Source organism: Rhea pennata, chromosome 18 (assembly GCF_028389875.1).
Source record: "Rhea pennata isolate bPtePen1 chromosome 18, bPtePen1.pri, whole genome shotgun sequence".
NCBI classification, from domain to species: domain Eukaryota; kingdom Metazoa; phylum Chordata; class Aves; order Rheiformes; family Rheidae; genus Rhea; species Rhea pennata.
In genome coordinates this window covers 2,137,056-2,151,959 of record NC_084680.1, presented here as the reverse complement: position 1 = coordinate 2,151,959, position 14,904 = coordinate 2,137,056, and the positions used below count along the sequence as shown (strand labels likewise).

The 14,904-nt window shown below is 47.9% G+C and overlaps 1 protein-coding gene across 1 annotated transcript in view; it reads left to right on the top strand.

The window, feature by feature from the left end:
- The first annotated feature begins 7,320 nt into the window (after nt 1–7,320).
- LOC134148697 (dual specificity testis-specific protein kinase 2-like) overlaps nt 7,321–14,904 on the top strand; it is a 37,614-nt gene continuing 30,030 nt past the window's right edge. The window contains exon 1 of the mRNA XM_062591111.1: nt 7,321–7,383. The gene's annotated coding sequence lies outside the window, so the exon portion shown is untranslated. The remainder of the gene's footprint in view (nt 7,384–14,904) is intronic.

Here is a 14,904-nt window from a genome sequence, read left to right as displayed (position 1 = left end):
CACTAATAAAAGAACTCTCTGTGATAGTGGGTTGCCTTTTTGTGGATTGATTTCTGTCATCTCTGTCCGCTAAAAGAACGACCAATGTAAAGGTCCCTTGGTCCTAGTTGATAGTATGAAAATGGGATGTTGAAACCTACTAAAAATAAGAAGAGGAATTGAGCATATAGTCAGTTATGAACAGCCCTGCATATAATCATAATACAATTTTAATTTCCCCCTTGGAGGAAGTAGGATCTATGTATCTTTGTTTCCAAAAATTCCTGAGTGTCTTTAAGATCAAGCAATACCTCTCAAAGACTTCCTTAGCAGGTCTGCATCTTTGCTTTGCTTAAGGGCTCTATGGAAAAGAAACAAGTGTTTGGTCAGCTGTAATGTTTGGCACCATGAATGGGAGCTCTGCTTCCTGGCCGTCATGCTGTCCACTTAATGTTTTTGACACCAAGGGTTGATAGTGTTTCACCCGTGTAACTCCTGAGTGCAGCCTCCTTGAAGGGTTAATCATCAGCTTGCCAACCTTCAGTGGTTCACACTGGCTGTGCTGGAGTTCCCTTCAATGTGTTCCTGTAACTGCTCGTTGGTGGGGAACAGCATCACTGCTGATGTTAAGCAGTCTTGCTAAGAGTAGATATATAGTGTAGAGTGCAGAGACTGCTTCCCCCTCCCTGGCTTTCAGTTTACATCCTGGGAGCATTATATAGTATATAAAATGTGGTCCCTAGACATATGGAGTAACAAGTGTGTGAAGGGGAAAGAACAAGAGAAAGGTGGTCAAGGATTCAAAATGGGGGTATTGAACACTAGCCTGTTTTCTGCAGAGGCCAAAAAAATTAGTGGAGGTAGGAAGCTGGCCCCATAATTGCAGAGGTCATTACAATGAGGCCAGAGTTGCATGACCAATATGGCGTATATCCAGGTTGGAAATGAGAAGGGAAGGGTACCCATTCCTATTTAGATGCTTGTTCTGTTCCTTTCTATGTAGAGATTTGTGCTGTTGGGTGGAAAGCAGGATCAGGGAGCTGAAATAGCTGAAAAAATAATTTCCCTTTCCTCGTGATGGGTTAATTTTCTGAGGGATCAGTGTTTGGGTCTTGTTCACAGCACAGTCCATGCAAAGGCTGTGCCACCCAGGGGAGGAGAAAGAAGCAGCTGATGTGGTAGGAGAGTGGGGCTATACTTTCCAAAGGCGGTCAGATTTCTTTTGGATTAAAGAAACAGTGTAGGCCAGGAAAATGCTGTGAGGCACATCTCTCCACTCAAAATATGTGAGATCCCTTATACTGGTCCATGGGAGCACCAAGGAGGAGTAATGGAGCTAGTAGTGCAGCGGATGATGCGATGTAGAGGGCTTTGTGGTGTCTGGCTTGGGGAAGGCCTCCTAGCAGAGATTTGCTAGACTGACAGCTCCCAGTTGCCCCCAGCTGAGGCCTGGGGCTGGGACTCTGCATGCTAGATGCAACTAGCAGATCCTAATGCACAGAGCAAGCTGTTTGCTAACTTGCCTTACCTGATCTTGCAGGATCTTTTATTTCATCCTTTCTTGTAGCTGAGCTAACCCAACTTCAGCCTGGTGGTCAGCACAGGAGAGGTGCAATCTTGTCCTTTGATGCTCCTGCATTTCTGTAAAGTGCTAGGGGGAAGCAGTGCTTCTGGGGCCATGTTAGCTGTGGCTTTGAGTCAGAGTTCAGCAATGTGACAATGAAAGTAGAGATTAGGCCCCTAAGTGCAACAAGCTGGGAGCTCTGTGGCATGGGGTACTGGTTAGCCTTGAATGCAGAAGACTGTATAGTTTGTGCCAGCTGGGTAATACAGTGCTAACGTCAATTAATGTACTAGCTTGTCAGAGCAGAACGTGCATAAACTAGGCAAATTGGTGTTACAGCTCTGGTCTCCTGATAAGACGCTTTGGGAGGTCAAGTTTAGTAGCGCTGTGACCTTCACAAGGCTGTTAGCTGAGCAACAATGTGACTCAACAGGCGTGCGACCAGGGGAGCAAGCTGCCCCAAGAGAACTGAGGGACTGAATCACACAAAGCTTTACCTGGGTATGGAAGTTGGAAAAATTAATGATAAAGGGGCTGTTGAAGGAGTGGTTTCTTGTGATCTCTCCAGGGTGATGTTTTTGCTGCTGCAGCCAGTTCTGCATCTCTGCTGCCCTCTTCTGCCAAGAGAAGGGCGAACCAGTTAACAGACTGAAGGAGAGCTGCTTTGGTTCTAGCTATGAGATGTCTGATCTACCCTGTGAGTCCCACTGCAGCTTCTTGGCACAGTTTTAGTGTGCCTTGGCAGGAATGAACTCCAGCACAACACCTTGACTGTGCCTGGTCTGGTCTCTGTTCTTTGGCCAATGCAGGGGTTCTGTAGCTTACAGCCAAAGACTATTCTATGAGTGGATTCCTGCCTTCGCCACCTTGGTAGCAGTAGCCCTGCTGACGGTATGCTGAGCTATGACTTCTTTTATTTCTGTTAGTTCAGTTGTTGCTGTCTCTAGTGCCATATGTGAGGGATGCTGGGCTCTGCTCCACCTGCTTGTCTTCATCACTGCTGATGAACACATGCTGCCCAACTAGTCATGTCATTGGCTTTCCAGTGAGGAGATGATTTGACCTTTTCCGTACGGTCCCAAGTACCTTGTCATGCTTTGGCCAGGAGACACAACTGTGATAACATCCCCATAATAGCTTGCAGTGTTTAGACCTCATGCAAGGAGTCTACAGGTTTGTTTTGCATGTGGAGCTGCTGCTGCGTGGGTATGATTGCAGCAGCAGGTGCTACTGAAGCACCCAGAAAACTTTGTTAGCAATGTCCTTGGGTCCTGAAAGGACACAAAGTTTCTGGCTTAGATGCCTCTGTAGTTAAAATGGAAATAGGCTTGCTGGAGCAGTACTGGTTAAAGACTTCCAACTTGAAATGCAAAGCTTGGAGCAGTACCTCTCAAATCTGCCCCTTTGAAAGCATGGCTTTACTCTGAACCTTTTCTGCAAGCAATGCCTCTAAATTCAATCAGAAGTAGGGGCGTGATTGTGCTGTATATGAGAGATTCACTACTAGGTTATTATGTTTCACCAGAAGGTATCGACTGCCCCTGCATAAGGGTTTGGAGATGACAGAAGCTAAGAGTGATTTGTCTAAGCCACGAAAAGGGAGCTTACTTGTAGGCAATGCTGGTGATTTGAAGGCTGTGCCGTGAGCGCTTTGTGGTACAGAGCAGTTGGCAAACATCACATTTTGCTGGTCGAAGAGGTGAGGGTTAGTGTTTCCCTGTACATATTATTTCCCTGCTGGAGCCCAAACCTTTCCCATCTCTCCATAGCATATGGCAAATCTTGCAGCCTGGAAATGTGCCAAATGAAAACGTATTTGCCTGTGCTCAGACTAACACGCAGAGATATTATCAGTCCTCAATGATGTTCAGGGACAAGGTCCTGGAGCCTTTAAGCCTCTGCTGATAGTAAGTGTGGACATGTGTAGCCTGGTGCACCAAAGTAAGACACCATGCTCTGTGGGGTGACACATCCCCAGCTTTTCCTTCATTTCCTTTGGCTGTGACATCTGTGACTTTCTCAGCACTCTTTCAGCATCCATCTGCAGAAACCTTCAACATTTGAGATGGACAGCAGTCACCTCCTTGGCTTTCCAGTGGGGCTATATGACTGCCAGCTGGTTTGGAAATAGCCAGAACCACTAGACACCCATCCTCTTAAAGGATCAGCCTGGACTTCAGATGAGGGCTTTAACTTACTATTCAGCTCCTCCAGGGACACCTTATGACCTTCACTGTTTAATTACTTACACTGCAGCAAGCACACAGAAAATAGCAGCCTTTACAATCTCCCAGTATCCTTGATAATCCTGAAGTGATTGAAAGCAGGGGTGGAGGAGGTATGTTTCAAACCTCCCCTGAAGGATTAGAGCAGAGATGCTGTTTTATTTGCTGCTGCAAACATGCCAGAGCCCCTGCTCCTGGCAGTTGTGCCCATGGGCATGCTGGGCTGCAGGAAGCCAAAGGTTACCAAGGAGGCTGGGAAAGATGATGGCATCATTTATGGTCCTGCCAGAGGAGAAATTGACCTGAGCAATCAGCACTGTAGGATTTCTTGCCAGTCCTCTCCTCCCTGGAAAGTGATGTTCTCAAGTGGTTTTGCCTGTCTAGTGTTTGTTTGCCTTAATGATGCAGACGTTTGAACACCTGAGCAGCTCATGATGAGATGCTTGTGTGTTGCTCAGCTGGATTGGGCCTGAGCACAGGGACAGCACCTGTCTGCTCTGATGCCTGCCAGTGGTTGCTTGATAATTGTCAGCTTCCCTGATAGCTGTAAAAATAGACATAGCTGATACCGGGGCTGCTATGAATACTCCTTGTTGCCTGGTCCAGGAATAATTGTTGGTGTTTATGAGGTGGAAATGAGGCAAGACAACTTATCTGAGTGCTCCCAGAACTGTAGCTGGTCACAGGCTCAGCCTGATGCATCGCACTAGTGGGCAGCTTGTAAAGAGGTAACTCAAAGGGATGCTGCATGCCAGGTCACTGAGTGCTGAGAAAAGCCAAAGCAGGAGGGAGCTGGGGTTCTCCACTTACATTAGCACCAAATAGATCTACTGTTGATAGACATTCTAGAAGGAGCCAGCAGGAAGGAGGAAAGTGGAAGCAAGACAATGAGTTGGCCTATGTGCAAGGCCAGCTGTTCCTGAAGGGGAGAATGTAATGCAATGAGAAGGGACATGCCAGGCACTTAAGACCAAAATAACTGGTGGTGCTTCCTCAACAAGGAGGTCCATTAATGGTCCTTTGGTCATTAACAGGAGCTTCATCTTGCAAATGGACTTACCTAACTGTCTTACTGAATTTACGGAGATCACTAGCACATCTGCCTTGTGAAAAGCAGTTGATTTCACTGCATGTAATTCTCCCTTCCAGTTTCCCCAGAAAGGAAATGGAGACCCCAAGAGTCTGGTACCAAGAGCACAGCCCTGCTGACAGCCCTGGGGTGCCAACCTGCTGTCAAGCTCCTAATGCCAGACCCACAGCATGAACAGATGTGCAAATTCTCCTGTTCCCGTTGTATTTGTGCTGTTCATTGCAAGGAAGGTGTACCCAAAAGGGTTATCGATTTGAGGGAGGAGTTTGTAGCCCAAAGTTGTAGCCTGGTTTGTGAATACACCTTCACTGGGCAGCTCTATCAGTTGATCACAGGATACCCTGATTCTCTACAGCTATAATTGCAGAAGTGCTGCACTCAGATCCTATGGACACCTACAAAGACAGTTTCTCATTTTCCAGCTGTATTGTAGCAGCCATGTTTACAAGACAGCAGTAAATGGGCAGTAAATATCCTTGAAGTCAGGTATCTAGAAGCTATTAAGAGCCTTACAAGCTGCGTCTTTGTGCTGTTGTTTTGTACTGGGAAGCAATTTTGAAATCCACCTCCTATGGTCTGAGGAGACTTTCTTTTATGTGTCTGTCATGACTGCCAGGAAAGCCAACCAGCCTTATGGAGAGAATGGATTTCTGGTGTTTCCCTCACTGAAGGTCTTCCTCGAAGTAGAATGTACAATAAATCATCCTGAACTGAGCCCCTACACTGAGAAAGGGTCAAATATTCTTATTCACTTGCTCTCTGGGCTTTGGAGAAAGCAAATTTCTGCAAGGACTTGCTGAGCAGGAAGCAATGCTGTGGTGCTGATCTGCAGCTGGGTATGTCAGCCACACGTTCCTTACCACTTTTCTGCCTGAGAGCTGGAGGGGTGCCCTGCATCTGCTCTTTGAGGGACAGAGAGATAAATAAAAAAAAAAGTAATAAAAGAAAAGGTGCTACAGGAATGGGGGAGACATCATGTCTGAGGCCTTGGGGAGACCTAGACAAAGTTTTTTTTTTGTGGTATGTGTAGGCTAGATGTTGCTCTCCACACAGCGCTATCTCCTGCCAGCTCTGACAGAGGAGGTCTGACGATGCTTCAGAGACAGAGTGTCTGTGACACTCCTAATATGAAGTTTCCCATTATTTTCGTCCGCAGTCGGGTTTGCTCCACATGCTTCACCCCTGTCTGAGGAAGCTACCCTGCCTTGGTTAATCCTTCTGCAGTGAGTATTTAATGACTCCCAGCCCCAAAAGTCTGCATAGCTCCTCCAAGCATCCCCGCCTTGTGAGGAGAGTCACTGCCAGGGATAAAGGCTACTGCCCTGGCTCCGCAGTGTCTCCAACCACAGACAGCATGAACCATGCCTAGGGAGTTAGCAGCATTTGAAAGAGGAAAGCAGGGGTCTGAAGCTGTCCTTTCTCACACTTGCATCCAGCATGGGCCTCTCTGCTGCAGGGTGGGCACAGAGGTGGGAATATGAGCACTACGGAGAGGCTAGAAGGCTAAAGACATGCCTCGATCGTGTATTTCTGTCCAGGGAGCCCCATTCTGCTCTGCAGCCCACTAAAGTCATTGGTGCAGCACAGATGTTTCTGCTCTTATGTTCAGCTAGCTTCACAACTTCTCTTGTCACCAGACATGTTCCTTGAGTTGTCCTTGAATTCCTTGACATGTTCCTTATAGCCTAGTTGTGGTTGACTCAGTTCTTTTGTCTTGTCCTCATCAAATAACCTAAATGGGTCCTGTGTGGGCTCATCATGGGGTTGCTATAACCTGCAGGGTTTGGCATCCTTCAGGTCAAACAGCATTGGTATTGATGGGAAAAGGTTGTGGTTTCTGTTCCATGAGTGCCTAGGGTCACTCTAGTCATGTCTTGTGTGTTCATGGAGACCTGGAGCCTGTGATGGCAGGTGCTATTCAACCACCCTCTACAATTGCCACGAACGGTACGCAGTTTTCCTCCCTGAATATGCTCCTGTGTCTCCGGGATGCCACCTGGGAAGAAGGACCTTTTCAGTTTTTCTACCTTCCTCAGCAAACTTCAGTCTCCACTATGAGACTATGGGACTGACACAGAAGGGGGAAAGGGCAGGGGAGGGGAGATAGTTGGGGGTCGCCTTCTTTATGCTTCACAAACAAAGCGAGGCGGGCTTGGGGGACAATCATTTTGGGGCAGCTGCTAGCGGAGGCAGCCAGTGGAGGTTGTGCTGCCTGCCGGGTGCTGGGAAGGCGGCTGACTGCCTTTGGAGGCAGGGGCCCTGCTCCGGGCACTCTGGAGCGCAGGCCTGGCCGAGAGGCGGCGGGGCGGGGAAGATGCCGCCTGCGCGGCGGCCGGGATGCGCGGCCCTGGCGGAGCGGCACCGGGGCACAGGCTGGGCGCGGTGCGCAGGGGGTGGCGCAGCGGCGCTGGGGGCGGGCTGTGCCGTGCCGTGCCGTGCCGTGCCGTGCCGAGCGCAGCAGGTCCGCCAGGAGCCGGGCGCGGAGGCCGCTGCGAGGCAGCCCGGCGGGGCCCAGCCGAAGCAAGGTGAGTCCGTGCTGCAGGCGAGGGGCGCCGAGCTGAGCCCCCGCTCCCCAGCCCCGGGGCAAGGGCAGCGCCACTGCGTCGCTCCGCGCCCCTCTGTGCTCCGCGGCTTTCGCCGCGGGTGCCCGCTGCCAGGGAACCCCGTTGCACTGGAGGCAGCAGGCAGGCAGCATCTCAGAGGGCATGGGACACCTCTGCCCGTGGCCACCCTGCTCCCCGGGGGCTGGCAACTGAGCCGTCAGTGCTTTCCCATTTCCGATGGAAGTTTAGAAGAGTGGAGCAGGGATGGGGTGGGATGCCAGGGCCTCTGTGCTCCCCTAGCCCCCACTCTAGGTCTGCTCTGGCAGCCATGTGATGCAGAGGAGCCCCGGTGTATCCGTGTACCTTGGGCAAGGGGGCCCTGCCACCTGAGTTAATGTTCATCAAGCCCTTCAAGACTGTGGGATTGAGGAAGCTGCAGGGGGATGCAATTTTTGTTAATTGAAACATGCTGGCTAATGGGCTCATGAGAAGGAGGCTGAGCTGATTCTGCAAAGGGGTTTTTAGTCCCAAGAGCCTGCCTTACAATGAGAGGAGGGACAACTTGGGAGGACAGAGTAGCTCCCCAGGGCCTGGGAGGGTCTTGAGCTGAGCTGGAGATGCGTTTCCTAGAGGCTACCCCCAAGACCTCTCTGTGGTCCATGGAGACCAATGTCTCGTATACTGTTTGTGGTCTTACTTTGGAGAAGGACTCTGGGTTCTTTGGAAGAATACAAGAAAAGAGTAGATATCAAGGAGGAAAGAAAGTAGAGTTTGTGCTTGTGTGTGAGACTACCAGACTGTTCCTCTTTCTTACCCCTTCCTATGTCTGAGCAAGTAATTTGCCTCTAACCTTGCTTGCTTGTGTTGTGCGCATGCCGCTCAAATGGTGTGCTTTGCCAAAGAGGACCCTCTTCCCCATACTTTCCTGGTGTGCCTGAGTTGGAGATGTGAATCTGCTGCAGAGCAGCTGTGGAGGAGCAAGGCCCTTCCTGCAGCTAGAAGGAACAGCTCAAAGAGGCTCAGGCAGGAAAGTCTCACATTCATGGCCCAGTATCTGCAAGGTCCCCCCAGAGTCAGCAGTTCCAGTATAGGAACAACACCAAGGAAGAGGGCGTGCTCGTGGACTGGACGGTCCTGCCTTCAGCTTCTCTACTAAATGCATTTTGATTGTTTTTTTCTTCTATAAAAAAATGAAAAAAAAACACTAAAACAATAGGGAAACTGAGTTGGAGACTACGAAAAAGCCTACATGCAGAGTGTAGATAAGGATATGGGGAAAACAAATGGTAAAAAAGCCAGCACCAGGTACCGAAAGGATTACAATTATTGTGCAAGGTCAGTCACAGCGTGGCACAAATCTCCTAGGGGCTAAACAGATGTCAGTGGGAGCTCAAGGTGTTCAAAGCAGAGCTACCTGCATGTAGATGTTTATGGACTTAAGCTGTAAGCATAGAAGAGTTATACTGTCCCTGTCCTGCGAAAGAAAAGGAATATAAAGCAAAGTTGGGACCCCAGTAGTGAGACTGAAGGATGCTCCAGCCTGGAAAGCTTAGATGTCAGTTCGTCAAAGTCCCTCAGAGTATTTGCCTCTTCTCTTCCCATCAAATCTTATTCTGGCTCCTCTGCTGAGAGGCAGCACTCTCATAGGGAAGTCGCTGCTCTCACCAGACACAGTGTTTGTTTATGGCAAGATGCAGCTGCATTTCCAGTGTCCTTGCCCTGGAGGTTCACCAGGAAATGTCCTCATCTGGTAAATCCATCAACTGTCCCCATTGCTGATGCTTGCTGTTTATACACTGTTATTACCTTCGCTTTAAATTACTAACTCTGTGATGATGGTTTGATGCTTTCTCTAGTTCTTGCTGTTTCAGAGGATACCAAAACAATATGTAAACTCATGGGTTGAAATTGGAGGACTTCTCACAGTCAAAACACTTTTCAAAGACAGTTGGCAAAGCTTTCTGGAGCAGGTTCAGTGTCTGTTAAAGTGACCTAAATGCACCCACATCTGGGGAGAAGTGTGGGAGTTATCTGGAAAGCATGATGCGTAAATGGGGAAGGGCTCGTGAAACAAGTGTAAAAGGAAAATTCAGGACCTTTCTGCTGCCTCCCTATTTCTTGCTGTGTGTAGAAAGCTGCTGCTTTTCTACCTTATGGGCACTGAAATGAGTGCAGAGTGGGGTATTTTTTTTCTTCTTTATATTTTCTCTGGAGGTTGGAAGTCTGGGGTCTTTGTTTAGCCACAGTTTAAAACATCAGGGCTGCTAGGTCTTTAAAGAAAACATTTCAGGGTCATTCCTACTGTTAATATTAAGTCTTGCATAATCCCTGTTCTCCTCCAATACCAAATTTTGCAGTGCAAACTTTATACAAAGCAGCTTGCCTTGCTTCATAGTAAGTCCATGGGGTTTTGAGTGGCAGTACAGTTTCCGAGGCAACTTTCAACTCTGAGCACTGATGGCAAATGCTTTGGCTCGTGCTCTGTCTGATCGTTCATGTGAGCACTTAAGGCTAGAGGTTTAAGTCTCTTGACAGTGAGTGTGAAGTGTCAGTGCCGTTTCATGAGCCATCAGTTGGTGCTATTTTCTCTCTGTTTTGTCACTGCCAATATTAATGGCAATTGTAATTCTAATCTGTCTCACTTCAGTACGATGAGTGGTTGGTTTAGAAAAAATTAATACATGCACTCAGGTCAAATTCTTCACTGCTGTAAGTTCATCAAAGTCAACCAAGTTCCTCACTGCTGTAAGGTCTTCAGAGCCAACGAAAGTTACAGTGGGGTGAGAATGGGCCTTGATGTCCTAGAGAAATATACTTTATGAACAGTATTTTAATTAGCCTTCTTCTCCTTAACTAGTTGATGGCTTCCAGTGCTCCTCTTTGCTAAGGGGAGAGATGTTGCCCTCACTCCTAATTGTCAAATTAGGAAAAGAGCAAACATCACCAGTAGCACCATGGTGCGTGCTATAAAAGTGGGTCAGTCCAGGGTATGGGTTAGGCACAGGATCAGAAGGTCAGCTGTGTTCTCCCTCATGGTGCATGAACCCGCTGCAGTCATGAGTTTGTGAATTTGGCTCTGTCAAGCATTTCCTCCACAAACAGCTGGTCTGCTGGAAGCTGTGTGCTGCAAAGGTGAATCAAAGGAGGAGGTAGCAAAGTTAGGGAGATGCGAAGAGCAATGTGTCGTGGCGGGCTGCACTGACAGAGCTGACAGTTTGGACTGGGTCTCAGTCTCTGTAAATCAGATTCTTGCCCACCCAGTGCAGTAGACTATGTTACTGAGCTGTTCGACTCCCAGCCAAAGCATGTTGTGGGTGCTAAAAATTGATGTAGTTTCAAAGGTTAATTGGATAGACTCATGTAAGAAAAAAATGCATCAAGAGCTGTTAAATACAAATCATCATCTCTGACTCAGTAAGTTCCCAAGTGCAAAATCACCAGTGTTTGGAAAGATGCTCTTGAGAGGTCCAAACTTCCTGTGATCCTCTGCTGTTTCCTAGACATTCACAGTCAAAGATGTAGCTCCAGCACATCCACTAGGTATAATTTCATCTGACTTGACCTAGCTGTTCTTATGCAGCTGGCTAAGAGAAAAGGGCTGCCACATGGATCTCCCCCCAGGAATGGTTGTTCTCTGCTGATCTGCTGTCACAGCAAGTGGAAAACCAGAAGGAAAATGAGCAGAGCTTTTTCTGTTGGGGACTGGTAAGCCCAGGAGTGTGAAAGTTGCCCTTTTCACCCATTGCAGCTCAGGACTTGGCATCCTGCCTTGACACTGACTTGTTACGTGGCCTTGGGCAACTTACTTAACCTGCTTTTCTTATGTTTTAGGCTTAGCTTTTGCATCTGTTAGGCAATAATGTGAAGTCTTCCTGCTTTGTCACAGTAAACTGGAGAGATTTATGAGCTAACATCTGTCCAGAGCTGGGATTACGTGGAAGTTCAATCTGCCATGGTACATTGCCAAGAAATGTCCATCTCAAGTGCAAACTTGTTTATTTTCTTGAGTTTACTTGGCCCTTTGGCAGCTGCTGAGTGATTTCTTGTTCCCTGCAAGGAGACTTTATTGCATTCAGTGCTCCTGGCATTAGCTGGCTGTGACATTGTGTGTCACGCTCCTGGAAATAGCTTGGTTGCCTTGAGAAACTTCTTATAACATGTGCCGTAGTGCAAATACTGCTTGTTTATATAGCTTTACGCGAAAGAGTGATTTAATCAGGGTAAATGATTGATTTATTTCCCTAGCAGGGATAGCCTGCCTTTTTAAGGTGTGCAGGAGAAGTGAGTAGGTTGTCAGCCAGCTGTTGGAAAGTTTAAACTTCTCATAAGTCATAAGGCTCCTAATAACTCAGCAGTGATGAGATAAGATAGGTTGCAGCCAGAGGAAACATCTAGGATTGGAGAGAGGGAAGAGAATGGTATGTTACAGCAGGGCAGTCCTGGCTGCTTGAGACAAACCAAGCTCAGAAGATTTCCACTGACAGCGGTGTCTCCTGCTACCTTTCACCCCCAACAGCAGCACTGTGAAAGCTGAGAGTTGGATTTGCTCACGGTGCCTGGCTTCAGCCCTCGGCGTCTGCCCAAATACTGCTAATAGAAAGCAGTGACCCCTGTGCTGGTGCCACGCTCCAACTGTCCTTCTGTCTGTGTTGTCCTTCAGGAGGACTGTTTGGCTCTGGAAGGGAGCTTTCGGGAAGTGGGTTTGTCTTTATTCCTTGGCAGGAGTGGTTTGGATCCAGCCTCAGAGATGGCAAGGTGGAGGGGGAACTGCCCATGTCCTGTGCTGCGCCTTAGCAGTACTCAGAGTAGGCAGCAGGAAGTGAAGATGCTGCAGGGGTGAGGACCCCAAGTGAGGACCATCAGGTGGATGCTGTCTTCCCAAAGTTGGCTATGAGCGTGGTGGACTTCAGGAGAGATGCTTAGAAGCTTCTGGCCAAACGAAGTAAAAGCCCATCCTGACATAGCAGCATTTGAACTCGTCGTCCTTCACTCAATATTCCAGTTCAGCATCTGGCAGGGAAAGACTCTCTCATTCCTTTGTCTTGCACAACTCATCCTGGAGGCTGTCAGAGCTGGGGTCACCTCCTGCATATCCTACCCTGACCATAGGGGTCCTGGATGAGGTCTGAGATGGAGCAGTGAGGTAGTAAAAGTACTGCAGAGAGGGAGACACCAAACCTCTGGGAGAGCACTTGCCAGGGGTGCTGAGATGGCTGTGGCTGCCCTCTCAAACTGCAGAATTTTAGAGTATTTATTACCTACATATATCATATAGCCAGTGGCAGGTAGATTACTGTAGTTTTATCCCCTGCACATAGATAGGAAAAAAGGCCACTGACCACTTGGTGCTCCATCCCTGGCCTCCCACACTCACTAGCTGTTGCTTGAGTGGCTTTTTGTACTGAAGATGGTTTCCTGTTACAGGAAAAGGAAATGTATGAATTACTACATCTCAATTTGCAATTCAATGTTGGCCAGAGCTGAGCCCTGGAGTCTTGGTCGTATTTTTTTCATTTTAACACAGTCTTGAGACTGCCTTGTTTTCCTTGCTCTCATCTCAATGAAAATATTGTAGGTGTGCAGTTGGCTGTCATGTTGAGGATTCACTGGGAAGTTTTGGGTGTCAAAGTCTGAAATACGGGCTTGTTGGAATGAACCTTCCTGAATCCTGATAATCTAAGAGAATTCCTTACCTCCAGCCTTGTCTGTCTAGTGTGAAAACAGAAGGGTTGTGTCTGTGTGCAGGCTGCATAATGAAATAATGAAAAATGTGTTTTTCTAGCACTGAGAAACATTCAAAGCACAGCAGTCTCTGCAAAATCTGTTGAAATAATTTTGCAGGAAGGAGGCTAAGAAGAAGAAGAGGGTTTTTCTCCCCTTTATCTATGGGCTGAGAACATTTGCCCCAAATTCTTTGTCCTTGTGGATTTATTTTAAGCTGCCTGGAAAGATCAATCATTTAGCTGCTGACTACCATAGTTCCAGCTTTGGGAATGACCCAGCAGGAATCAATGGACCACCATGATTAACTTCCCAGTATTGGGAAAAATAATGTCTAAAATGCTCCTGCTTGATTTTAGCTTTATTTGCTGGATATTTTCTAGAGTCCTGCTTGAGCTGGAAAGGGGAAAATGTGCGAGGGGGAACATTGTCAGGGCAGGTTTAGCCCAGTTTGTTAGAGCATGGTGCTGCTAATGCCAAGGTCATGGGTTCAGCCCCCTATGGGGCTCTGCTGAGGGTTGGACTAGATGATCCCCAGAGGTCCCTTCCAACCTTGCCATTCTGTGATTTGCTGGTGGTTACTTAAGCTTATATGAGGCAGAATTTCTCCTGGGATGACAAGCAAGGTCCCATGGCAGATTTAGCAATGTGTCGCTGTCCGCTGCTGGACTCAGCTTTGCTGCTGTGATGCCTCCTGCTTGGGGACCTGGTACCGACTGTCTTCCTGTTTCTCTGCCTTGCTCAGCACAGGAGTGGCTTGGTCCCAGGCAGTCTGGCTGCAAAGGTGTTGGATTGAATTTGGCCATGTGAGGACCTGAGCTCTTCTTCCTGTTGTGCAGGCTGGGAACTGAGGTATAGAAAGGTTATGAAGAACATACCCACTGCCATGTTTTAGGCTCTGAATTAGCTTACTGGTGCCCCAAAGCCTCCCTTTACTGGTGGAGGGAGAAAAACACATCCAGATGGCAACTGGGGCATGTAAAATCCCTATTCTGAGTGACCGCATCTTCACCCCAGAGGGAATCTAGCTGTCAAGGCTGAGGAATATGGATATTTTGGCATGCCTCAGCCATGGGAAGGCCTTTCCTTCCTGTTGTGGTGGATCAAGAGTTAATCAAAGTTAAACTGCAGCTGTTCCCTTGGGTAGGCAAATGTGTCATGCAACAGAGGCAAAATGAGGAAGCATGAATCAAATTCTTCAAGGCACTGTGGAATTACGCATGTTTTAAAATCCAGTCAGCTACTGTGCTGCATGCTAGTGTGCCCTCCACTGCTGCTCCTCTCAGCTGCTCACTTCCTTTCATGGGTGGGGGAGTCTGTAGGCAGGTTTTCTGCATCCTTTCATCATCTTTTTAGCCCATCCTCTTCCCTTAACTTCGACCTGCAAATGTGGAGAGGGGAAAAGTGGTCACTTTTAGTCTCTTCTAGAGGAGAAAAAGAGGAGGAATGGTTTCTGATTAACACAAAAGATGATGCTTTGTTTTTTTTGTCTTAGATCTTGCAGAACTTGGAAAACTCGGCAGTGGCCTGAGCATGGCTGAATGAGGAAGGGCATCAGGGCAAGGGGGAAGCCATAACAATTGGGCAAGGAAGGGACTCTCAGCTCAAGAGAAACTCTTCAGCTGTTTAGAATATATATATATGTATATTTTAATGACAGAGTCCAGTGGGTTGTTCATCAACATCGATATGAGATATGAGCCCCTGACTGGGTTAGAAACATCACCACTTCTGTGTAGCTTTCCTTACACTCTGATGCTCTTGCATATGGCAAGAGCAAAG